The 27358-nt window shown below is 48.2% G+C and overlaps 1 protein-coding gene across 5 annotated transcripts in view; it reads right to left on the bottom strand.

Moving 5' to 3' along the window:
* Nucleotides 1-27358, bottom strand: part of TIAM1 (TIAM Rac1 associated GEF 1) — a 321420-nt gene that overhangs the window by 261252 nt on the left and 32810 nt on the right. Inside the window, exon 1 of one of the 5 annotated variants that reach the window (XM_016162367.2) lies at nucleotides 23359-23373. The exons of the other annotated variants lie outside the window; for them this stretch is intronic. The gene's annotated coding sequence lies outside the window, so the exon portion shown is untranslated. Of the gene's footprint in view, nucleotides 1-23358; nucleotides 23374-27358 lie in introns of those variants that run through there. 5 annotated transcript variants of the gene reach the window in all.

The following is a 27358-nucleotide window of genomic DNA, read 5'->3' as shown; positions in this document are numbered from 1 at the left end:
ATTTTGAAACTTGATTGTACATAATTGTTCATCACCGACCCATTCTCCAACCCTCCTGGGCTGGAACATGTTGCTAGGCAACCAATTTTGCTCTAGATACTTTCTGAAAGCAAGTGAGGCAACAACCAAGTGTCAACTAGGTAAACACTAACCATTACAGACAGGTTCGAACAAAAAAAAAAAAAAAAAAAAAAGGATGCCTGGTTTCCTTAAAGCATGTCCATCTCAGGTTCTTTCCTAATGTAGACGTGTATTTCCCGTGTCTTACAGCTCAGCAAATAAACGCTCTTGGGTTGAACTAGATGAAACTGTCCTTTCATTAGATCGATTGGGTAATTCATAGAGTTCAACCCAATAACTTAAAAAAGGTTTGCACAGATTGCGAAATAGCAGGCCTATTTTCCTCCACTAGCATAATCACAACTGTGCCTCACATCAATAACGTATCATTTACCTAGTCCACACATTTCCAGAAATTCTTTTTATAAGAGTCAATTAGGAGAGGCAACCTGCATCGTTTTGCAAATGCCTGAATGAGAGCGTATTTATTTTCCATTTTGGCTATTCCAAACTGATCTGACTGTTTCTTGTACAACACCCACACATTCCTTACCTTTTCAAAGGCTCGGGGTCACAGGCAATGGGACTGAAAATATTTTTCCGAATTTGAGATCTGGAACACTAGAGGGACAGCCTAACGATGAGGGCAAAACTGCCAAGTGCATGAAAGAAGTTCCTTTAAGGGGAAAGAGAAGAAAGGGCAAGATCTCTGCTGTCATGAAAGAGGATGCTCTCCCAGGAAGCCATCGAAACCTAACGGATCTCCTTGTCCAAGGCAGCAGAGGACTCCAAAGTGGAAGAGTGCTGGGAAAACATAATGGCCCTATGTCAGTTCGCAGAATGTCTCTTGGGGTGGGGGTGAGGGGCTGTTAGCACCTGCTGGAAGTCCTGAATGATGACCAGCCCAGGCAGTGCATACAAGGAGATGATTAATCTCATTAAGAAAGAATTGATAAAAATTATTATGTGAAGAGAAAATTCACAGTGAAGTTTAAGTGTAAATTTCCGACTTTATTGAGCAGGTTTCAATACCTGTAAAATTATAATTTTCTAGCAATGAAAATTAATTGCATCTAAAATTACTGTTATAAGTACGGCTTAGGGAATATAGTCAATAATACTGTAATAACTACACTTGGTGTCAGAGGAGAACAAGACTTATTGGAGGAATTACTTTTGAAGTCATATAAATGTCTAACCACTATGCTGTACCAATGAAACTAATACGATATCGAATGCCAACTATAATCGAAAAATTAAAAAAATTAAAAGTACTGTTACAATTTATAAACTAGGCACATGTAAACTTGATAGTAGACAAATGGCAAATTGTCTTAAGAAGAAAATAGAAAGTTTATTGCCCATGTCCAGATGTGTCCAATTAAAATATCACCAGGCTTTCTGTTTAGTCTGCGTTTGCTTTATCACGTGCCCGTAATTAAAAAGAAAAATTAAACAAAACAGAAACATAAAAAGTTAAGAAGCAAAAGTTTTCTCCTCAACTCATTACTACCCTAAATTTCACTCCCCAGAGTGAAATTTGTTTTACTTTTTACAAAAGTCACATCCTAATGCACATCCTGGTAACTCTTTTTTTTTTTTTTTTTTTTTCACTAATATTACAATGTAGAAGCTAGTTTTAAACTAAGTCCTCTGGAGCATTCAATTCACTGACCAATTCGTCCACAGTTTCAAAAACAAAGTTTCTCAGATAGCAAGAATCACCCTTCTTCTCTCAGAGTAGGTTGATTATTCATCCCCCAAAAGCTCCCAGGATGTACTAAGAGAAGCCCAGTGAGGAAAAAAATTTTCATTTCCGTATGTCCGAGGAAAGCCAGCCCTACACAAATGGGGTTCCCAAGAAGCAGCTGGTCAACACTACATATGCGAAGCTTGAGTTGAAGTCCCCAAGGAGAGATGTCTATCACACACACACACACACACACACACACACACACACACACACACACACACAAATGAAATCCAACAATACATATGCGAAGCTTGAGTTGAAGTCCCCAAGGAGAGATGTCTATAACGCGCGCGCGCACGCACGCACGCACGCGCGCGCGCGCGAAATCCAGGACCGTCAAAGACTGAATAAATATCAAGAGCCAACTGCTAAATTAAATTCTAAAGCTCACTGCTACCAACTGGGGGAAGAATGTTTTTTCAACAGAGACATTTTGAAAGCCCTGCGAAGGACATTGTGAGCGTGCCGGGAACCAGGAACTCTTGAGACAGGAACGACAAAAACACTTTCATGAGCATCAGGACTGTCACAAAAGCAGGCATTGTCAGAACTGTTGTGGGTACAACACAAATTCCACATGGCTCCAACTTTGGAATTACCAAGCCATATTTGATGTTGTCGTTTCTTTACTTAAGAGAGGCAACTGCAAATTTAAATTCTGAAGACCACAGTCCTGATCTCAGTTGTACAAATAGGCTTTAAATAGATCACTTTCTCTCTCTCTAGATAGCATCAGCTTTCTTGTCTATGAGAGGACTTGACTAAACAAACTCAAATCTGTAACACGATTTATTCCTATGATTCTGTTTGGTTCAAACTATGTGGATGGATGGATGGATGGATGGATGGATGGATGGATGGATGGATGGATGGACGGATGGATGGATGGATGGATGGATGGACGGATGGACGGACGGACGGATGGATGGAAGGTAGGATGGATAGATGGATGATGGATGGATGGTGGATAGATGGATGATGGATGGATGATGGATGGATGGATGGATGGGAGGCAGTGGTATACGAGTGGGACTGTACGGACTTTGACCAATTGCTCTAGAAATTTTGTGGCCCATGGTGAGAATACTTACACCATGGAAATTGGCAAAAACTACGGATGAGGCCTTCTTATCACCCCAGAGAGTCAGTTTACCAAAACAGAATTGGTAGAAAAGGAGAGAAGGCAGATAAAGGGGCAGTATCTGTGTGTACACAGCCCTCCAAGTGGACTATACCCTCATACTTCCATGATGATATACTTGCTCTGCATGAAACACTATTACTCAACTTTGCCTGAATAACCAGTGATTCTTGTCCAAAACTCAGCTGAAATACCACCTCTCATTTAGGAAAGCCATCCTGATGTCTGCCCTGGTCTGTGAGAAATACATGCCCTCCCGCATTGGGCTCCCACGGTGAGCTGTAATTATTCCCCCCAGCCCCCTTCCCCCCCTCCCCCGCCTGCCTCATTAAACTGTCAGCTCATGTAGGGCGGGCAACGTTGCATTTTAGCTCTTGGTGCTTAATGCCTTAGCACGAAACCAGGCACAGAGTCACCATCCGATCAATAGATGTTGAATTAAAGCAATGGTTTTAACTGCAAGGCAGAGCAAAAGTGTTTGTCGAGAAAAGGTTTAGCCTCAAAGAGCTGCACTTATTCTATCCTGGTCGACCGTGCCGGTGGCGATTTTTCCAGGGCTTAAGTATTTCAAGCCCACTCTCGCTTACATTCTGGTTTTCCATTAAGCCAGTTAACCTACTTTTATCACAAAACAGTGCAGTGTGTCACTGACCCATTTTGTTTCACATCTTTGCTACTACTCAATGACATCCACGTGTCACTGTGAATCGCATTTTTAAATAAGGAATTAAAGATATTCGTCCTGGGTTTACCCAAGCGGGCCCTGAGAACACTGGGACTCACCCTCAGGTCCTGCTGCCTAATCTGCTCAAGGGCTTAAGCTTTTTCATCCTTAACTACCCAATCCATTAAATGAAGACAATAGACCGGAAATAGCACAGATGACAGGCCACCACCCTGCCCTGGGCCAGAGGACAGGCAGGCTCACCGCCCCTGACTTTAACAATGGCCCATATGACTAAACAGAGAAGGACCTTAGTCTGCTGGAGCCGCCATAACAAAGTGCTACAGACCGAGTGGCTCAGACAACAGAAATTTAGTCAGTCACCTTCTCACTATGTCCTCCTGTGGCCTTTCCTCTGTGAGAACGCAGAGAGAGGAACCCCGGTGTGGCGAACGCTTCTTAGAAGGACACTGGCCCTTATCGGATTAAGAGGCCCCCACACGTATGACCTCACTGAACCTCACTTATCTCTTTAAAGGCCCTGTCTCCCAAATCCAGCCACATGAAGAGTTAGGGCTTCAACATATAAATTTTAGGGGATACAATTCAATCCATTAACGGAAGACTAATGAGCCCAGAGAAAGTACTAATGCCTACTGTTTCGCACAAGGAAAAGAATCTCCACTCTCCGGGAAGAAGAAAAAAAAACAAACAAACAACTAGACCTCTATTCTGGTTTGAACTGTGACCTCCCCCCCCCTAAATTCATATGTCAAAGTCACCTGGCGAAGCTCACCGGGGGCACGCCCACCCGCCGGCCCAGGCCCATCTGGCGAAGCTCACCGGGGGGCACGCCCACCCGCCCACCCAGGCACACCTGGCGAAGCCAACGTCAGGCTTGCCAGGCCTTAGCGAAACCAGAAGCGTCGCCGGTCAGGGCCACCCGAACACTGAAGGCGTCATGGGAGACCTTGGCAGTGACCCAGAGCAAGGTAAAGACTGTGGTAACCGCGAAGTTATGGTGATAACGGATACCATTTATCGAGCGGCTACTGGGCCAGGCACTGTGCATGTATCGTCTATAACCATCGCTGTTAAACTGGTAAAGACGGTGTCATAGCCATTTTACAGCGAGGGTACAAAATGACCCACCCCGAGCTGGTTATTTGGAAGGTTAAGGATCCAAGCGTATCTAGCTCCCGAGGACATGTCCCAGTATTACATCATGCCATGCTATCCCTCAGGGCTCCTTCCATTAAGTCCTTACACTTATATGCACAAAGAAAAAGGCATTTTACAAAACGTAAGTGAACGTAAGTAGGTCAAAACCAACAGCTCCTAAAGCAATCAGTGCCGCAGACCCCGCCGCCCTGGGGGCAAACACATCCCTTTCTTTCATTTAATGAAGTCTGAGGTCTTGAAAAATCACACACGCAACTACGCCACATGCTTCCACCCGAGAGTCAGCGTGTAAATGGCAGAGTGGATCTCGTGCCAAGAAGTTGGAGCCGGTTTATTTTAGTCTCAATGTTAAGACAGCCAGCACCAGGTGGAGGCTGCGAAATGCTCCTTCTAATTAAAACTTTATTTTCAAACACATGTCACAGTTTCAGCATGGTGAGACTCATTTCTTGCTTTGCGGGTGTCTAAGAGCAGAAGCAGCTGCTCCGTGACAGCCTCTTCCATTCATTTTGGGGAAAACCAGAAAATCCCAAGGGGCAAAGACTCGTTGGTGCGCCCGGGGCAGCAGCGCTGTGCGCTCCGCCAGCATCCCGGGGGGCAGCAACCTCAGGCCCGGGGAGAGGCGCCTGTAAAGCTGGCGGACTCCGCGAGTCTGCGACCCAGTCAGGGAGCAGCCTGGCCGATCCCCACCCACGACCGGACACCACCTACCTGCCCTGTCCGCGGCAGGTGGGAAAGCAGAGCGCAGCAGGAAGAACTGGCAAACAGAGCCGAGGAAGCCTTGGGAAAAGGGGGTGAACCGGGATGTCGCAGATGCCCGGCCACTCCTGAAAAACGCGTCGGAAAACCGCTAAGCACGCTCTGCCCCCCCAACTGCCTGTCCCCTTCCATCTCCCGCGGACTCCGCCAGAGGCTACTGGGAGGGGGACCCGTCTGTGTCGTGCCCTGCTCCATCTGAGGCCACACGCCCAACAGGTATGAGCTCAGTACCTCAAGACTTCGATACCTGCTTGTTGAATTAAAGGGCGCTGGAAATGCGGGTGGCCTCCAAACCCAGCGGCCTCCCAGGCAGGACCTTAGTCAGTCGAGTGTCAGCAATTCTTAACCAGGGAGAGGAACGGAAAGAAAGGATTGGTGGACGTCGGAAGGAACGAACACTGTGGGTTTTACGCGCTTTATCCACCACTTTCTACCTGGGCAAACCTGCTGCAGGCCCAGCTGCTCAATCAGCCCCCGAAGATCTCAGGACGGGTCGCGATATTTCCGGTTTCCGGAATGGGGATGCTACAGGCTGTTGAGGACCCTGACCCAAGCTATGTCATCTTCGTGTTCCAAGCACCGCCCCCCCCACCCCCACCAACCCCAGGTAAGGCCAGGTAACGAGCTAAAAAGGGATACCCCTTTTTTTTTTTTTTTTTTGACATTCATGGCCCAGGAATAGAGCCTGAAGGAAATACTGCTTCGATAAGACAGGGAAGAGACCACAAGGGCTGGCGTTGGTTGTGGGTGCCACAAAGGCCACCCTTGGGATGACAGCTCCACAGAGAAACAGAGTTAAGGGCAAGTTTGAGGCACCGAGCTGTCACCCCACGACTCACACCACAGCCCACGCGCATTGCAACTGGTCCCAGGGACTCAGCCCAGGCGCTTCTCAGACGCGGGCCATCCCCATCCTCGCGTCTCTGCGGTAGGGACCGCGCAATGATTCAGATACGGAGAGGCCGCGCTGTTGGGTGAGCATTTTAAAACTCACTGAGGCATTTTCTAGGCGCCTACAAAACGTAGATGATAATCCAGAGATAAAGAAATCGAAATGCGTAACATCACTGTCGCCTTAGAGTGGCGATAGGTGGGAAGCAGAGAAGCCGAAAGGCTAACTCTGGAATTACATCCAAACGCAGACCTGGACACCACAAGCTTCTAAAGACCACCTCTCTCTGGGGGACCGTAGTAGCCGCCATTGCCTAGGAGCCTCAATGCAGCTCCCACACCTCCAAAGACGCCGCCGAAGGGGCGGGGGCTGGAGCACTTCGTGTTCCAAGGACACAGCACAGAGCCGACAACTCCAACAGCGGTTACTGAGCGCTAAGCGCGTGCTGGATACTGGCCTACGCACGTTCGATCCTCAGAGGGCTCCCAAGGGGTATACTACTATCGTCCACATTTGCAGATAAGGAAACTGAGGCACAGAGAAGGTGCAAGCCCTTGTGCAAGTCACAGCCCACTCTGGGGCCTGTCCTCTTGAGCTGCCACCTAACCACACGCGCCTTCCAGATGCTCTGATTCCCAGGGACCACCATGTTCATCGACACCTATGTGGGTTCAGTACTAAGCTGCTCATCAACGAGCGTAAACCAACAGAACACCTCTCTCCCCCGACTGATGAGTCACGGCTCAAAAACGATTCTCATCACCATAAAACCTGAACTGTGCTGTTGACCCGCGTGCCTTCAAGGGGACTGGGAGCCTCTCAGCCCCCTAAATGGGAATGTGTCCATGCTGGATCAACCTTTGCCCTCTGACACCTGGTCAGTGGCTTCCCAAAACTCCCCACTGTCCCCTGGAGGCCAGCTGTCCCACAGTCATCCTGCCATTAAGTCCTCTGAGGAAAATCACGGGCAGGAGAAATGATCAGCCTGCTGGGCCAGGCTACCCCTCAGGGTCAGGACCAGGGGGACCGAGGGAGCGTCCCTCGGGCAGCCTGTGGGACAGGCTTTGCCTACATCTGACCAATACTCTTATTTGTCCCAAGTGCTGCCTCAGGCTCAGCAGCATGTTTAAACCTGCGGCGTCACATAGGATGGCCCCTGATGACCGAGTTCAGCCGTCCGGCCAGGCGGAAGGGTCCTGCCTCTGCTCCTGGCCAAGAAGGAACTGGGCTGGGCTGCCGCTCCTCATGGGAGCCAAGGACCATGACAGCCCAGTGGTCTCTGATCTGGGGGAGACTTGGAGCAGAAGGACTTTGCGCGAAGCTGCCTTTCCCACAGCCTGGGACTGTCCGGTCACTGCTGGGAGACCCTCCTGCTATTGTGGCCCCTTCGCCTGATGACTCACTGAGGCCACGGATGTCTCAACCTGGAGTCAAGAAAGGACAGGCAGTGGCCCTGGCGGCCGCGCGTAACACAGCCATGGGTGGGTCTTTCCTTGCATTCTGGAACATCTGGACCCTGCAGCTTCGACCCTTCAAAGACACAAGTGATACTCAGAGACTGGGGAAGTGGGGCGGTCAGAGCCCGCGCCTCGCCTCCGCGGGTGCGCCCCTGGCCGCCGTCGGCCGTGTTCAGTGCGGCCATGGGTGGCCCCAGGTGATACATCCTGAGCAGTCTAGTCCAGGGGCTCTTAACCAAAGGAGACTTTGACGATGTCTAAAATCGGGGGCGGGTGCTGCTGGCACCAGGTGAGACCGCCCCGCAATGCATGGGATGAAGCGTCGGGCCCAGAAGGTCAACAGGGCCAAGGATGAGAAGCCCTGTTCGAGGCCCCCAGGACATCCTTCCTGTCTTCCTCTGCCAGAAAGTGGCCTTTCGGCCCTACTTTACAGCGTAGGGGAGGGCGGAGGAGACGTGTGACGAAGTTCGGTCACCGAGAAGTAAGGGAAGGCTGCCAGGAGACAGAACGCTGGACACGGGACTGAACACTCCACAGGGGCGTTGCGGTGAGGCCCCCGGACAACCCGCTCCCCCTTCGCAGATTAGGAGACTAGGGCACGGAGAGTCACCTATGGCTTAGAACAAGAGCTGGGACTGGGATCCGGTCCAACCCCAGAGAGGGTACCGAGGGAGCACACAAAATTATAAAATTCTATCCATATTCTATGTTAGCCTCACGAGGTACTGACAGGAAAAAGAAAAAGAGAAGGAAAGAAAGGGAGGAAGAAGAGAGAGAGGCAGGGAGGAGGGGGAGGGGGAGAGAGAGGATATTGGCATGAATGAGGGAAAAAACTGTAAAAAGATCTAAATGTTAACAGCAGCGATGCACAAGTAGCGGAATTCGGGCACCTTGTTTGCTTCTCTGTACCTTTCTCTACGTTCTGCATTCTCTCCGATGAAAATGCTTTTTTATGATCAGAAAAGAAACATTAAACAAAAACACCTGCCAAGCATACGCTTCGTGACACCGCCATCAGCACCAGGCACCGGCGAAGTAATAATGACCGCGTCAAAGAAAAGAGGTGCAGACCCCCTTCGGCAGATGTGTGAGGGGACAGCGTGAGTCACTTGGGCCCATCACAACCTCGGTGACAGCTGGCACTGCGAAGCCGTCCCCAAGGGGCCAACCACGCCGCACACCTGCGAGGAGTCCGCTCCCGAGTGGAGGCGCTGCCCCGAGCCTCGGACAGCCTGTCAGGTCCTCTTCGTCTCACAGCGGAAAGTGCCCAGAGAGGGAGCATCGGGGACACGAGAGGTCAAACCCGCCACGCCTGACCGCTTCCGTGCCCCGGGAGCTCAAAGCCGGCTTCCAGAACAACAGGCTTTCCAGATCATTAAAACTGCCTTTCGACAGTTTTATTAAAGAGTAGGAGTGAGAGGAAAAGGAAGATGTTTTTGTTTTTGTTTCTTTTTAATCAATGGCCTAATGTAAAGGTTTATTTTAGGGAAAAAGGGGGAAAGAACTCTAGGGCACACTGCAAAGTTTGCTTTTCCTATTTTTCCCATAGATTTTGCATTTGCATCATTTTCGAGTCACTCTCCACCGTATAAACCTACACTGCACAGAGATGCCCATTATCTACTGTACCTTTTTGTTATTACTCTTGTTGTTAACTCAAAAAGGCAGGTTGTTCTTCCCCTCACATCATGATTCAGGGTCCCTGTGAGGACCTCCCTAACTCCATCTTGTATCAAATGATTAAGCAGCTTCAAGAATTTTTCATTAAAAATTATTGCAGATATCCTAAAGTTTCAAGAAGAGTCTTTGAAGTGTAAGATATCGCACTCAAAAATGCAGAGATTCATAATATCCAAATGTTACCACTTGGTAGAGTAAGGAATAAGATAATTTTTTTTTGTAGGCCATCAGCATGCCTAGACCGACCTATCCTTAAAATTGATAATAATAGTAATAATAATAATAATAATAATAATAATAATAAATCTCCAATTGCCTTCCCAAGAGCCAACATGGGGTGCCTCCCTCCTTCCCAACAGAATACTGTTTAAGTTCATGTTCTCAGGCACAGTGGACTGAATAGCCTCCCCAGCATAATAGAAACCGGTCAGGAACATCCCATTCCTCCTTGCCTGTGATTGAGTTAGGGTCAGCCATGTGACCCAGTTCTAGCCAATAGAACAAGCTGGGCTGTTCCAGAAAGGGTTTTCATTACAGATAAACACACACACACACACACACACACACACACACACACACACACACAAATACCTTTTTTTTTTGGCCAGATATTGTCGTGCCTACTTTGCAGTTTTGCAACTCCAGCTGCCATCCTCGCCACTATACAGAAATACAAGCCCGAGGAGCAAGCAAATGCCCTGAGGATAGTGAAGCAGAAACATGGAAAGAACTCATGATCTGATGCCATCACCGAATTGTTGAATTAACCTTGGGACCATCATGTAACATACTAAATTAAACCCCATATCATCCGAGATACTTTTAGTTGGGTCTTTTGTTATCAGCATCAAAAACATCCCAGCTGGTGGAACCCTACAGTAAGACTCACCACCAAGAGTCCGTGATCTTACTCACACCTAATGCTGAAAGAGAGTGTCATACCATAGGGACCAGATTGCTAGCAAAGCAGTGAGGAGACAGGTGACCAGAACCTTCCAAATGATTTCCTGTCAATTATCAATCTGTTTCAAAACTCCGCCTTTACCCTCACCTGACTGTACATCACTCCAACAGCAAGTTAAGCAACTGCTACCCTTTAAGACATATTCAAGAGGTAGAAAGTATGTCCCCTACAACCACCAAGAAGACCGATGAAAGCCAGGATTCAAAGGATCTTACACATTTACCTCTTCTGCTTTAGCAATTCAAAGACTGCTAGAAGTTAGGCTTTTAAACTGACTCACGAATCCCTAAGACACGGGGAAAGAAAACTATTAAAGCAATTTTTTCAAGAATGGAGGCTGGTGAGAGGCATAAGTGGTAGATAACAGTACATAAATCATATGTAAGGCTCCCTATCCTCAGAAAACAGACATGTAACAAATAATACCATCTGATTAATTTAAAAAAAAAAAAAAAAAAAAAAGCTCTCCTATTTGCCTACAAGTTTATTCTTCAAGAGCTAGTTTCCTGAAACTATCTAAGGATTAAAAATAATTACTTCCATATGTATATAATGACATGTTAAGTGAAGAAAATCCATGTAGCATATTATATACATATTGATTCCAAAATAAAAGTGCACAGGTGCTCAGTGAAAAGACAAGAAGTAAATTTGGGTAGGTAAAGACCCTGAAGGTGCATTTTAATGAAGTTCCCTTTTTAATAAAGTTGATATTAACGTGCGTACTTTGTTTAATGAAGTTGTTTAAGTTGCCAATGAATATATGAACACTCTCAGACATCTCCAGTACTTGAAACTACAAATTTAGCAAAGCTACTCAGTGCTCTTCTCACTTCCATTAAGCTCAATCTTGCAAATACCTGAGTGATAACTACCTGCCAGGTACAGTACAGGTATGCAGAATTCAATGATGTTTCGGATAGAGCCCTGGCGGCCTTGAATTCTTTCTGGAACATGGGAAATGACAGACACTGTGAAGGAGGATGAATTTAACTTTCTAGAAACGTGTAATCTAAGTAGGAGGAGAGAGGGGGGTGGGAGAGGAAAATAAATAAACAACATAAGGGACACAAGCAAATAATGATTAAAAAGGGACATGAAATGGGGGAGGACTTTAAAAGAGGAAGAGATCTTACTAGTTGAGATTTCAACAAAGGCTTCATGAGAGTCGTCATTGGAAATAGATCTTTAAGGATGGAGAACTGAGGGAACTGGCATTTTCAGAGAGCTGGAACAGCCTGAGCAAAGGCAAAGAGAAAGAAAACACCGAGGAGTCCAGGAACAGCGCTGGTAGAAAGGGGGACTGGCATGCAGGGTACGTACCGGGAGAGCGTAAGTTAAAATAACGGACAGTGACACCTGGTGGGGCTTGATGCCAGGCTGAGGCCCCTGCCTTGGTCTGACAGGCGACAGAGGGCTAGGCGAAGTGTGACCCAGAAGTGACACGTTGGGGCTGAGCTTTAGAAAAACAGCTCCAGCAGCAGCGGGTAAGGTCTGGAGCTGAAGAAGGGGTCTGTGGACACCTCTGCCTAATTCGAGGCGAAGTTCAAGGTAGAGACCAGGGATGGGAGCGCAGCCGCACACAGTCGGCTCCACGAATACTTGTTAAACTGAGTCAGACTTCTTGTGGGCAGGGATGGGTTCTAATTTTTTTCTGTAGTTTCGACAGGTTCTTGATGCACCTCAGGCACTAAATAATGATGCAAACGCTCCTCCTGCCTCCATCTTCCTCTACGTGTGATTCAATCCAAGAGGCAGAGAGATGAAGCACCGAGGACCAGGAGGAAGGCCGCCCCCTTCCCATCCTCGGTGAAGAACGCTCTTTCTCCAGAGCGAACATGAGGGAATACAGAAGCTCGGCAAACACGACAGGGAAGGCCAGGTGAGGAAGGGCGACAGGCCCGGGAAAGGACATCCATCAGCACGATATTAAAAAACACGCTTTGTCCCTCTACACGCCTGCAGTAGAAAAGCCACGGTAGAGTGGTCCTAAAAATTAACAGAAACACATACCCACAGAGTAAACATAAAATAAGACTTGGAGAGAAGCGCAGTTAAGGTACAATGTGTCTAAAGGGACTCTGAGTATGTGGGGGGGGGGGAGGGGGCGGGTTTGTTCTCATTCTTACAGATGACACACTGAAACTAACCAAGGGCCACAAGGTTTCCAACGTACTCTCAAATGGATCAGGAAAAAAACGCATGCACGTAGGAATGTGTGTATGTATGACGCGTGTGAGAGTAAATGAGTAAATGTATGCGATATTTATTTACAGACGAGGAGATAGAATTATGTAGCAAATGGGTGAATTTGAGTAAAGGGATATAAGTTTCTTATACTATTCTTACAGCTTTTCTATAAGTTTGAAATAATATCAAAACAAATGTTACGAGAATGAGGAAACCAATAAGATCTTTAAAATCTGCTATTGTGTGAAAAAAAAAATGTAAAAGGGATGTCTGGGATGTTACCGCTTGTGTAAGAAGTAGAGAAAAAAAGGGGGAAAGATAAATACGTAGACTGACAGATAAACACACATATATGTCGTTCGTATACGATCTATCTGTGATGACACATATAAAAAACGAAACATTAGTAGCTTCTCTGTAGGGAGGAAATGGGATAATTGGGGACAAAAGTGGAAAGTAAAGTTTTCACTATACACCAACTCTTTCGTACATTTTGAATTTTGAACCACGTGAATATATTACCTACTCAAATGTATACACACAAAAAATAGTGTGCTCACTCACTTTGGCAGCACGCATAAACAAACAAAATAAAATTACCTTTAAAAACAAAGGAAAATAATAGTGCAAGCATATGGATTGCAATAATTTAGACGAGAGAAAACAGAAAATGGGATTCACGCCACCTGGCAGAGTACGACCCAGATGTGACTGCCTGGGCCACTGTGCTTGGAGAGCTGCCTGTTTAGAAAGAGCCTGTTCCAGACAAACAGAGCTGGGGGCTTGGAAAAGCATGTTCCAGCCTATCATGTTTCAGCCTAAATTGAATAGAAATTTCCCCTAAAATCAACTATGTAATTTACTTACAACAGACGATTCCCCACAGCCCTGTTCTGCAAGCTGATATTGCTCGTGCTAAGATTTAATCACCTGACACGCTGGTATGTCTGCCCTGCGTCGGACTCCGCGGCCTGCACAGCCCTGGTGACCAGCTCTGGGAGCGGATGGAAACCCACCCCTCCGCAGAACAGACCCGAACAAACGGCATCCAGCCGCCTCCACTGGCAGCCACCTGGCGGGGGGGAATGGCCAGCGAGCCACTCCGCGGCTGTGTGTCACAGAAGTGAGGACACTCTTGGATCTATGCGATCTTTCGAAGAGTGTCTAAGGTGATCATACATGATTCCAGTGTCCGGCCATTCAGAATGGGGACATGAACCTTCTGACCAGTCTAGACTCAACTCTATTAAAGTTTATGGGGATTGAGCGAGATCTCGGACAGTGATGGAAAGATGAGAAGATAGTGCAGTCTGGGGAAGGCCGACTGGGAAGACAGTGAGTTCGTCTGGCTTTCTGGCTGTCAGTACCCCAGGCAGGGGGCCCCCATGGCACCCTTCACGCTTGAGGAAACCCAGGGCTGCTCTCGGAGCCAAGATCTCGCCTCCGTTACTGTCTTTCTTGCATTGGGGAATATTTGGGTGGGCACATCTGTGCATGTTTGTAACTGTCATAGGGTCTGCAGTAAGACAGTTAACTGATGTTTGCGTTGGCCTAGGAATAGGGGTTGGTAAGAAAGCAGGACACGGGTTGAATAAGAGAATTCTCCCCCAGAACGTCAAGAGAGCAGACTGAGAGGCTCCCTGTCTAGTGGAGGGAGAGAAACACCAATTACAAATAACCAAAGGAGGCACCTGTCCCACCTCCCTGGAGGGCTACTCCAGGGCTCTGAGAAGCCACGTACACACGTGAGTGACGCACCTTAACAAAGGTGACCGACCGGCAGCCGACAAGGAAGCAGCTCCCGGCCATCGGACACCCAGATTCCGGCCCCCTCTCCACGGACAAGCTCTATGCCGTTGGGCCAGCTTCTCAACTTCAGAGACTGTTTCCTCATCTATAGAATAGAAATGACACCACCCACCTTCAGAACAGTTCTCACAGTGATTGCAGTGAAATTCAATCAAGTACGTGAAACAGAAAGTGCCTAATAGCACCTGCCACGGAGCAGACCCTTGGCCAACAAGGCTTTTCTCCCTCGCCGAGTCGTATCGGGCTCAGTACACGAAACCTGGTATGGGCTAAACACACCGAAAGGTTATGCTGAAGTCCTGACCCTCAGGACCTCAGAACGTGACCTTATTTAGCAACGGAGTCATCGCGGATATCATCAGTTAAAAACGAGGCTGTACTAGAGTAGGGTGGCCCTCAATCCTGTGTGATCGGAGTCCTTACACGAAGAGACCAGAGGCACACCAGGAGAAGACGGCATACGACCACGGAGGCAGAGAGAGATTCGAGTCACGCACCCCGAGGCCGAGGGACTGGCAAGGCTGCTGTGAGGAGACACGGCACACTGTGCGCAGAGCCTCCGGGCGGAACCAGCCCTGCCCTGCGACACCTTGACTTTGCCGCCTACAGAAACGTGAGGGAACAAATGGTGCTTTAAGCCCCCTCGCGTGTGGTGCCTCGTCGGGCAACCCCAGGCCACAAGCACGTCCCCCACATTCCCTCGCTGTCTCTGAGGGAAACTCTGAGATTTCTGACTCGCCGGAGGAAAGAGGACATTTTTACAAATGCGAATAATAAATAACACCCAAGGAAAGGCGATCTTCCGTAATAAGCTACGCCTTTGGAGATAAAAGGGGAATATGAGAAAAACGGATGTTTCGTTGGGGTTTTTTTTTTCCTTCTGCCTCCTTTGCCTCCCTGTTCTGCCCCTTTTTTGAGGTTCTTGAAACTTCCCGGAGGGATAAAGAATGCGCAGAAGGTCAGGATCCAAAACCCTAGCACTACAGAGGCTGGTTTACACCCCACACGTTCCACCCCCCAGGAGACCCTGAAACACCCCCGCCCCAGTAAGACTGGCGGCCACCTCTCGCTGGGGTAGCAGGGAGGATGGGGAGGAAGGAGTGTCTGGATTTTTCTGATATGATGTGCTGGCAGCAAACCACACGTCAGTCAGGGTGGAAAGAAGATGCGGGAGTCAATCGAAAGCAGAAAATGGCTTTCTAGATGGCTATGCAGCTAGAAGAAACAGAAGTGATACTCAGATCTGGCTTACCCAACCAAAATCACCTCAGCCTGGCCCCTTCCTTGATGTTTGATTTCTACCTCAAAATGGTACGAGCGTGTCCCTCGAAACCCAGATTGGTGCCCAGATTAATGCCCAAGGTGACCGTGTGAGGAGGTGAGGCCTTTGGAGGTCATGAGGTCATGAGGGTGGAGCCTCATGAATGGGATTGGCGCTCTCATAAAAGAGACCCCACAGAGCTGTGGTCTCTTCCGCTAAGTGAGGACGAAGCGTGAAGCTGGCAGTCTGCAACCTGGAAGGACTCCCCCAGAACCCAACCATGCTGGCACCCCGATCTCAGGCTCTCCAGAACCGTGAGACATAAATCTCTGGTTTTTTTTAAGCATCCAGTCTGTGGTATTTCATTGTAGCATCCCAAAGAGACCAAGATAACCTGCTACTCCATCAACACGAAAATCGCATTCTTGCTGGAACCCACGAAATCCGTGAAGTGGAGTTTACCAGTAACAAAAATGCTGCTTGTTTGCATACGTGGGTCCAAAGAGCCACGTGCCCTGTCCCTCCAGCCGTCTGATAAAATTCCACTGGAGCAAGACTCACTAAGAACGGGCACTGGGGCGGGCCCTGGATATGACTGTCATTCTCCCCTCTCCCTGACTCCACTCCCTGTCCTCAGCTTTCACTTAGCTGTCCTGAGGGCTCAAGAGAAAATTTCCCATGTGAAAGAGTATATACAGTTACAGGTTCAATGACTCAATAGTGTTGGTTCTAACAAGGCCACCAAACCAGTGCACCAGGGGACGTATTTTAGGGAGCACTGACAGGAGAAACACCAGAGAGGACACCCAAGGACCCACGATCCCCGCCAGGAAGCAAGCGATTTAAAAAGGTGCTGATTCCTACCGCCCCCTCCCCCACCACCGCCCGAATCTGGGGCAGCACCTGGCACCGGGGAGGAAGATGGAACTAAGGATAGGACTCCAGCTCGAGAAGAGGAAACCGTGATGCTGAGATAACGTGTCAGGTGAGAAGGTTTCTGGTCCATTCAGGAAACCACCTTAAGATGGTTCTGACTAGCTCACCAGTAACTGCTGTCCTGATTCACCCCGCAGTGCATTTCAGGGTTTCCCTTTACACTCAGATCCTAACCATTCGAGAACTGCTCATCCAGGGGGCAAAACTCAGTTTCCAACTTGGGCTGCCTGCCCTTTCTCAGCCTGGGAGTATCTCCGTCGGAGGGAGGGCCAAGGAAGTTTAAGGAAAGGCAATCAGTCAAGCAAGGAATCCTCACACTCAAATCTCTTCGTCAAGAGAGGATGACAACTTGCCTTGGCGGGAGCCTATTCAAAAATGGGAGAAGAAAAAAAAAACTGTAAAAGAAACAACAAAAAAAGATCTCAGAGAGGGAGAGTCCGGGAATTTTAGAATCAGAACATTGCGTTGCTGGAGACCATCCAGGTTCTCCACTTGGTTCGCACGTAAGAAAAATGGCCAGTGACGATGAGCCGGCATCTCAGAAATGGCTCCCGTCGACAGGCAGGACAGATGGGCCTTCTGCCCCCAGCAGGGAACTCCTCGCACTACACCTGTGACGACGAACACACAGGTGTGGCAGGAGCCTGCTCACAGCCCAGGCAAGGTGAGTCTTTAACGGACCGAATGAACACGGCGAGAGGTTTGCCGGCTGCGCTCCGCCCACAGTATGAGAGTCAGGCCATTACATGCGCACAGGGACGGAGGGAAGTGATTAAGCCACTTACGTTGAAAAGTCTAATATAATACGTAGCTTTGAAAAGTTGGGAGAGGCCCAATTCCCACCTCCCCGCCGGAGAGACAACCCCCGTTCCCAGTACTCACACCGCAAGGAGCCGCCGGGCCGGCACCCCGTCTGCTCCGCTGCGTTTGTGGGTGTGAACACACCCTCTGGATGAGCGACTCCACAGGTCACCCCGACGCAAGACACTAACTGAGATGCACTGAGCACGAAGCAAATGCGAAAAGCGTCCCAGGGTCCCTGGTGTGTGAGGACATCTGGCTTGGTACGTACCACAGTATTCGAATCTTATGTATCTGCCTCTTCCCTGTCCCCCAGTCCAAGTTTCTAGAAGGCTGTCTCTCCATCCTGGCAGCCTCAAGGCTGAGGACATGGCCGTACAGACTGGGAGTAAACGTAGCCCAGACGACCAGACGACAGCTGGCCCCAGCCCGCTCCATCTCGTCGGGGCCACAGTGCCACAGCACTATGTTTCTCAACTGTCAGATGTGTGGGCCCAAACGGCGGCCCGTCCCAACTCCCAAATTCTAAGGATGATTTAATATACTAAACACAGTCGTCCTTCCTTATCCATGGTTTCAGTTACCCGTGGTCATCTACGGGCCGAAAATATTAAACGGAAAATGCCAGAAAGACACGATTCGTGGATGTTAGATCGCATGCCATGCTGAGGAGTGTGACGGACGCTCACACCACCTCACTCTGCACCCGGCATGAGAATCATCCCTTTTTCCACCTGTGAGTTACCTAGTCAATGGCTCAGGGAGATCAACTACCGAGTTATCACGGTGCTTGTGTTCAAGTCACCGTTTTACTTAATAATGACCCCACAGTGCCAGAGTGGTGGTGCTGGCATTTCGGATGTGCCACACGAAAGCTGGGAAGTGCTCCCTTCGAAGGAAACAGTGGAAGTTCTCGATCGATAAGGAGAGAAGAGCATCGCATGCTGAGGCAAGAATGAATCTTCTACCCACGGAACTATGAAGAGGGAAAAAGGAACTCATGCTGGCTTCGCTGTCACCTCAGGCTGCAGAAGTGACTGCCACGGTGCATGGTAAATGCTCAGATAAGATGGAAGAGGTATTAACTCTGTGGGTGTTTAGGGAAATACAAATCAGAACCACAATGAGATACCATCTCACACCTGTTAGAATCGCTATAATCAACAGGACAAGTAATAACAAATGCTGAAGAGGATATGGAGAAAAAGGAACCCTCATTCACTGCTGGTGAGACTGCAAACTGATACAGCCACTGGGGAAAACAGTATGGAGGTTCCTCAAAAAACTAAGAATATATCTACCATATGATCCGGCAATCGCTCTACTGGGGATTTACCCCAAAGACTTGAAAACCCACATCTGAAAAGACGTTTGCACACCGACGTTCATAGCAGCATTATTCGCAGTGGCCAGGACATGGAAGCAACCGAAGTGTCCTATGATAGATGATTTGGCTAACGAAGCTGTGGTACACGTATGCAATGGAATATTACTCAGCCATAAGAAGAGATGAAATACTGCCATTTGCGACAGCATGGTTGGACCTTGAGATAATCAGGCCAAGTGAAATAAGCCAGACAGAAAAGTTGAAAATCACATGATATCACTCATGAGTGGATATAAACCTAAAAGCAACAAATGAACAGGATAGAGACTCATGGACGTGGACTACAGACCAGTGGTTACGAGAGGGTGGGGGAAGGGAGGAGGTAGACGGGGTAAAGGGGGCCAAATATGTGGCGACAGGAAGAAATCTAACTATGGGAGGTGAACACAGTGTAAATATATATGTGCCTTGCTGTTAAAGTGTACAGATGAAACGTATTAGATCTCATTAACCTATGTCACCATAAAAAAATAAATAATTTTTATAAAATAAATAATTAAAATTAAAAAAAAAAATTGTGGGTGGAAGACCTGAACAGAAAACGTAGTCCAAGTGGTAGCAAACTCTTGCGCCTGAAAGCACAGAGCTGATACGAAAAATTAAGCAAAAGATCTCCTAAAACAACTGATATCAAACCAGTTACTAAAAAAGCAAGGGACAGTTACCCAGATTCAGGAATCGGTTTGGACTGAAAAAGATAAAAATTACTGGAGAGGCCGCATCTGCCCATGAAGAACCTGCCGCCACGTTTCCAGCAGAGCGGAAGGTGATGAAGGTTTGGTAGTATCTGCGTTTTCAGGCATCCACTGGGAGTCTTAAAATATATCCCTCTTGGATAAGGGGGGACTACTCCAGGTATTCTGTTGGAGGAGCTGAGATCAGCCCACCCACTTTCCCAAAGCAGAGCTGTAATGTTCATCACATTTCACTTGGAAATGGATAAAAGATTCACTCTCTCCTCTTGACCTGCGCCCAATCTGACAGTGGACAAGAGCCTGAATCTTCCAAAGGAAGCGTGACCTCTTTCCAAGTGAGGTACAAATGAGCGGATTGATGGTTGGTCTGCTGTCTGCTTTGACTTGTTAGGGACGTTACAGGTTCCTGCTAGCCCACATAACGCACCACAGGGCAACTGAGAACTACACTGACAATAAGCCCTGTTTGGGAAATTGATCAGGCTGAGATCAGTTGCATTTCCAGACAAAAGAGAGGCTGGAGTTAATTTTCAGAGAGATGCAAGGACATGACCAGAAGAGTAGGCATGTCAGCTGACAGCAAAGAATCCAATCCTTCGGGGTAACTCATTCTCCCTCTACTTTTCAAAGAGGGTTCCCTCTTTGTCAAAAAGAAGGTGGCTCTGATGGGTCTGAGTTCTCTGCCTGGTCATTTCAGAAGGCACCCTGAGAATAATACCGTATCCTTCCAAATTCAACAATGCTGGCTGAAGAAACGGAAGCCAACAGAAGTGGCTGGAATCTAGGGTTAGTTTTGAGAAGACCACTACCTGAAAACTTCCAAAGTTGGGAAACCTACTTCCTACTTAGCTCAAACAATGGACCCAAGACTAGTTTTCTCCATGCGAGTGCTTCTGGGTGCAGAAGGGGCTGGTGTGTCCTGCAGTGGAGGGAAAAAAGCAGGAACCCAGCGTGGCTTTCCTGCGTTCACATCCTGAGTCATCCCTTTCGTCTTCAGCTGTTAGAGCAGTACTCGTGAGCCTGCCTTTTTCACAGGGTATCACGCTTACTAATAACTGCACTTCAGTGCAGAAGAGAAACTTTCAGAGGAACCTAACTCTTCTCCCCAAGAGCTGAGAACTCGACCGATGTGGTCTGCTCAGCACTAGAGATGTTTCTTCCTGGACACAGTGAGTCAGGAATAAGTCTTCTTCAAGAAATCTGCAAGTATCTTTGAAAAAAAATGTTTTAGTCTCTGACAGGCCTGCAGCGAAGAACTCAGAAGTACGCAAAATAAAAAGATATGGTCCCTGCCATTAAGGGACCTTGGATAGAGAAGGAACAAGGTGTGGAGGAAAGACTGGTCCATGACGTAACCACTGTGGAACTCTCAAGCTAGAACCAGTTAGATCTGGGCCAGAACAGAGATTGCATCTGGCAAATCCCATCAGAGATTGTCCAATCCCAGGTGTGTGCCCCAGACAAGGGGCTGGTTTCTAGAACAGGCCCTTGCCCTGCCCTGAGCTACGAAGTGAGACATTGTCCCCTTATGAATGCTACCCACCCTATCCGTCCCTCTCCATCTTCTCCCATCCCATGTAACCCTTTATATCACCCTGCCGCTGCCCAAGATGAGCTTCGTATATAAATCCCCTTAATAAGCTCTTAATGTAATGATAGAGTTGTCATCCTCTTTCTGTGGTTTCTCGGCCCGGGGAATTTGACATGCTACAAGGGACTACATGAGCCTGGAGCAGTAGCCCATGGTGTGTAGCTCAGAACAAACCAGATTTAATCATAACTCAACTGCTGACTAGCTGGGTGACCAAACACTCAGTTTCCTTGTCTATAAAATAGAGATCAGGGATCCCCCTCACAGTGTTGACATAACAGTTCAACGATATATTTCATGCAAAAAGCTTAGCTATACACACAGGAAATACTCTCATCAGCGTGAATAATCAGAATACAAGACCAAGAAATATAAATGTTAAGAAAAAGATGAAGAGATTTTAAAACTAGAAGACCTAGCAACTCAATAGGAGCAAAGAGAGACCAAGAAAATAATTAAACGTATTTTCCTTAAGCCACACTCACCATTCCCATGAAAAATACCAGGAATTCTTGACCAAAAGATGATTGCTTCAAACGGACATGCTCTAGAGCGTGGGAGAATTACGAGAGTACCCCACTGAGTGTAGAAGATAACGTAGAGAATTGTAGGGGGGAAAATATCAGTAAATCAGCATTACCTTGTTAGATGCTTAAAACCCCCCAAGTTCTCTGAGCTGGAAAGTTCTCCAGAGGTTCTATCCCAGCTCCCTTTAAAAGCCAATACCCACAACAGGAAATGATTGGTGTGTTCAGGATCCCGCAGCTAGCTGGAGACAGAGGTCTGATTACAACCCCAGGCACTAACTTAGCCACAGGCTTCTCTCTCCAGTCCAGCTACTCTTCCTGGCAGGCGGCGTCAGCTCCTCCGCCGTCTCCCCACTCAGACCCCCCTTCCGCTCCTCCACAGCGCTCCCCTTAAACCCACTCACTCTCATTCTCTCACACGCGCACACACATACACACTCTGTGCATCCGTCTATACTTTTTTTTTTATGTGTAGTAACACAGAACACAAAATGTCTCATCTTGACTATTTTTAAATGCACAGTTAGTTCAGTGGTATTAAGTATATTCACGTTGCTGTGCAACCATCACGTGATCCAGCTCCAAGACTCCATCTTGCAAAACTGAAACTCTGTACCCTTTAAACAAGAACTCTCAATTTCCCTCTGCCCCTCAGCCCCTGGTCACTGCCATTCTACTGTCCATCTCTATATTTGAGTATTCTAAGTGGGATCGCACAGTATTTCTCTTTTTGTGGTCGACTTATTTCGCTTAGCATAATATCCTCAAAGTTCATCCAGAATTGCCTTCCTTTTTAAAGCTAATTCTATTACATACACATACTGTATTTTGTTATCCATTCATTCATTAATGGACACTTAAGTTGCCTCTGCCTTTCGGTTATTGTGAGTGACGCTGCTATGAACGTGGGTGTACAAATATCTCAAGTCCTTGCTTTCAATTCTTTTGGATAAATACCAGAAGTGGAACTGCTGGATCATGTGGTAATTCGACTTTTAATTTTTGGAGGAGGTACACATATCTTTTTAAAATTAAATCACACTTTTCCCTAACTGTAAATAATAGAAAAGCACGTTTTCTTTTACATTCAACTAATACTTTAAAACACCAGCTATACGCTAGGCTTCGGTTAGGTACCAGGGGTACAATCAATCATGAGCTAAAGTCATGGTCCCCTCCCTCGCCAGGGTTCACAGTCGAGTGGGACAGACAGACAGGAATCATGTCACAGGCAAATATCTGTTTTGTCTCCATGGCGAGTGTCATGCAGGATCATAGGAAAGTATGTACCTCCCCTGCAAAGACACAAAACAGAAATGTCCAGACAAAGGTGTGTTGTCATCTGAGGCTTGACAAAGCGGAAAGCTGATGACTAAAAAGATTTCTCAGGGAAGGGGGGACACTTCATCAAAAGAATGACTCTGAGCTCAAACAAACAGGGAAGATGCAGGTAGACAACAAGACCATCGATGCAGACAGCAATGCCTCTGACAGCAGTCATGCCATGGGGAGGTACTTCAGAGTGGCCGTGAGGTGGCAGTGGCGTATTATGGGTCCATCTGAGATCCCCACGTGTCCCCCAGATGTGTTGAAGTCCAACACCACTTACGATGCAGCCCTGTTGACCGCAGTCCATTTCCGAAAGTAGTTTGCCTGGCTTTCGGTATTCCTAGGGGGCGCTTTTTCAACCAATCCGGCAGGGCCAGGTCCAGACTGACCTATAGGAGGGCAGTGGATGGAGACACTACTGACGTCTGAGGTGGGACCCATCGCGGGTCATTTAGCGAACAGGGCCAAATGCTAATAACTCACTCTGCCACCCTCACCCCCACCCCAACAAAATGAACACACATGTTTCCAGTGGAGTCAACGCTGAGTTGAGACCCCGCCCCAAGGCACTCATTCTCCGCAAGATGCATGTTTGAGCACTCTAGGAGTACATTTGATGGAGACTGTTCTGGACGGCCATTAACGCCTACCGCCTGAGACGGGGGTCTGCCGCTTAGGGAGCCGCGGCTGCGCCCTGTGGGTGCCCTGGCGGCGATGTCCGGCAGCCCCTCTGCATGTGACACGGAGGACAGAATGGGACCCTTGGCGCAGAGGGGCAGATCCAGTTCTCCCGGAGTCCTGCGAAGCCCCGGGGGGCCACGTGAGCACCAAGTCACCTGCGCGGCACCGGAGCCGCCTCCCGCCAGCCCCACCGGCACCCAAGTGCTCCAGCGCCCGTCACTGCGCCTCCCCCGCACTGTCAACACCAACGCCCACGCCCCGGCAGGGAGCGAAAATAACCAGGCGTCTCATAGCGATGCCGCCTCATCCCCCCACCCCGGGGGAGCTGTGCCTCCCCAATTCCCCTGGGGACCTGAGAGTGGAGGGGGCAGGGAAGGGCGGAGGAGGGGAGGGCTGGGAGGGCGAGGAGGGGCCAGGGCGAGGAGAGGAACGAGGAGCAGCACCTGACCCGTCCCCAGGGCTCCGTCTGTGCTGTCAGTAAAGGTCGTCTTTAGAAGAGATGAAGTCAGAGGCTCTCAACCTTGAGGTGAAGCCTCTCCACGGGCTCCTCTGCCTCTGGCGCAGCATTGCCTAGAATGTCAGCTCCTGCTGCCAGCCAGTTTCCAAGTGTCTCTCCAGCCCGTGAATGTGGGGGATGAGTCAGCCCCGAGGCGGACGACAGCCCCCTGCGGGCCCCTCCCCAGCCCAGAGGACCCACGAGGACCCACGTTTCTTTCTTTCAAGCAGGTATGTTAGCGCCCAAGCAGGAAAGAGTGAAAAACAACCTTTCCACGTAACCCCAGACCACAACCGGCATCCTACGAGGCCCGTCATCAAAGGATCGCTTCATCTGAAAGGTGACATCGAACCCTGGTGCTACCGTTCAAAAGCGCGTGGAGGTCCTAACCCCTGACACCTGTGAATGAGCCTGCAGTGATCACCTAAGGCCGGCTCGCAGCGTATCACAGACTCGGCTGGAACGACAGAAGTGTATTTTCTCTCAGTTCCGGAGGCTGGAAGTCTGCGACCAAGGTGTCAGCCAGTCCGCTTTCTCCAGAGGCCTGGCTCCTTGGCTCGCAGACAGTCACCTTCTCACTGTGTCCTCACGGGGCCTTTCCTCCGTGCGGGCACATCCATGACGTCTCCGCATGTGTCCGAATGTCCTCTTTTTATAAGGGCTGGATTAAGGGTCCATCTTGAGGGCCTCCGAACTTAATCACCTCTTCCAAGACCCATCTCTAAATACAGTCACATTCTGCACTACTGAGGGTTAAGGCTTCAATGTGGGGGGGAGGGGGGAGCCCAACTCAGCCCATAACAGTAACTGCTTACGTTTCCAGCTAGATCCCTGAAGATGCAGTGGGTTCAGATGGGGACGTGCTAGAGTGGCGTGGCTCTTAATCCAACATGACTAATGTCCTCGCGACAGAAGCAGAGGTTGGAGCGATGCACCTACCACCCGAGAAACACCAAGGATTGTGGGTAACCTTGGATCTAGGAGAGAGGAAGGGAACCGGTCATCCCCCAGAGCTTTCAGAGAAAGCGAGGCCCCACCAACACCTTGATTTTGGACTTACGGCCCTGGAACTATAAGAAAATAAATTCATATTGTTTTAAGCCACTCAGCATACGGTACTTTGTTGGGACAATGCTAGGCAACTAAGGCCCAAGGACCCCAGAGTGAGCAGTTTGATAACACTGAAGGTTTTATCCCCTAAAGCCACTTAACAGCACACAGAGAGCCTCGATCGAAATTATCACCCTTTAATAGGAGTCAAAAGTTGATTTACAACGCGCCACCTCGCAGCAGAGGGATTATCGGCACTGTCTCTACGGCCAGACTGCCTGGTCAGAGACCCCTGCTCCGCCACTTACCAGCCCCACCTAGACGTGGCTAAGTCATGCCCTCAGGGTCTCGGTTTCCTCATCTGTAAAGGGGATGATAAAAATAGAATCTAGTTCAGACTATTATCAAAAATCGAATGGGGTAACATTTATAAAATAGTATATACGCCGGTGGAGAGTCCAAGCTGTCATCCGTCCTAGCGGAGTTTTCACCGAGGCACGCCTCTCTCAGCTGCGTGTGGCAGCCCTTAAAACCCTGGGTCAGGCCTCTCCAACCCCGGACTGACCGACCACATGCAAACCCGAAATTCACCAGAGTCCCAGGAAGAGAAGAGCAGAAAGGAGAAATTTCATACTACTAAGGAAATACTTCAAAATGTTTAAAACCTCAAGCTTACACCTGTTTACTAGGGCAAGGCAAAAATACTTTTAAGGAAATCCAATTTGAGAATTCATTGGAACTGACCGGCAGAAATAGATAAGAAACACTATCCCAAGCAGGGGAATAGAAAGGCAGGCAGCTAGTGATTAGGGTCAAATGGTAAACCTCGCCCGCCGTAAGAACTATCACGCCCACAACCGGCTGCGGACACCCAGGTATGTAACACGAAAAATGTCTTACAAGGCACCTACATTTATTATGTGGGATGCGCTGAGATTTTTTATTCTAATGCAATTTCCTTAGTGTCATCACACAGCCCTGAACAGACCGACAAACGTCTTGTGACCCACAGTTTGAAAACCGTGGACACAGCCCTCCTGAAACTCTTCCCCGTTTTTATACCCGAAATGTTTAACTTCAGGGACTGAGTTCCGAGGGAAACTTCCAGTGCCTTCTTTCTTTCCCCAGGTCTAAGGAATCTTCTCTACACATAGGAAAACTCGAATGTTCCAGAAAAAAAAAAAAATCATGTAAGACATTACATGAAATCAAAGAAAATGCAGAGTTTCCAGAAGGTGAAAACTCTGTGATAATAAAGTTTAACATTTACTCTTTTTCGACTTCATTCTTGGACTCGAAGAAGCTATTTTGTCTGATAAACTTTTATAAGCATGTGCCGCACATATGTTCCACGCTTACACAGGTACCACATAGCAGGCACTATTTTAAGCTCTTCACAAACATGAACTCACTTCATCTTCATAATAACCCTATGAGATACATGAACTGCATCATGCCCATTTTACAGAAGAGGAAACTAAGACCCTGAGAAGCCACTTGCCCAAAGTTAGAATTCAAGCCCAGGCGACTGAGCTCCATGCTTACCTACTACACCGCTTTATGCTGCTTTAATTGATCTCTTAATTTTCTCACAATCTCAGATGCCCTCATCCATTATTAAGACTTCCCTTTGAGTTTCAATGCTGAATACGTTTCTTGCAAAATGCAAAGTTTTTAACGTTAATGTATGGCTCAAGAGAGATAACCGAATATAACATTATATTAGTTTCAGGTGTACAACATAAGGATTCAATATATTGTCAAATGATGACGAACCACGGTAAGTCTAGTTAACATCCCTCAGCACAATGCAAACGATTAATCACTGCGACGCAGCCCCTCCAAGAGGGTAAGCCACGAACTCCCGGTCGGTGGTGGCCCTTCCTCCCGTGTTCTTCAGCAGTGGAATCAGACTGTCAAAGTACGCTCCTTAGAGACCAGAAAATGGACACTGACCAGAAAAGTGAAATTCTGAATTCATTTTCAAGGAGTCTCTTGTACAGGAATCATGCCGTCGTGATTGCTTTCTGTATATCTGACCAGATCTGCTTTG

This window comes from Rousettus aegyptiacus, unplaced genomic scaffold, assembly GCF_014176215.1.
Source record: "Rousettus aegyptiacus isolate mRouAeg1 unplaced genomic scaffold, mRouAeg1.p scaffold_m13_p_4, whole genome shotgun sequence".
NCBI lineage: Eukaryota > Metazoa > Chordata > Mammalia > Chiroptera > Pteropodidae > Rousettus > Rousettus aegyptiacus.
The sequence above is the reverse complement of the archived record's forward strand: the minus strand, read 5'-3'. Positions and strand labels throughout refer to the sequence as shown.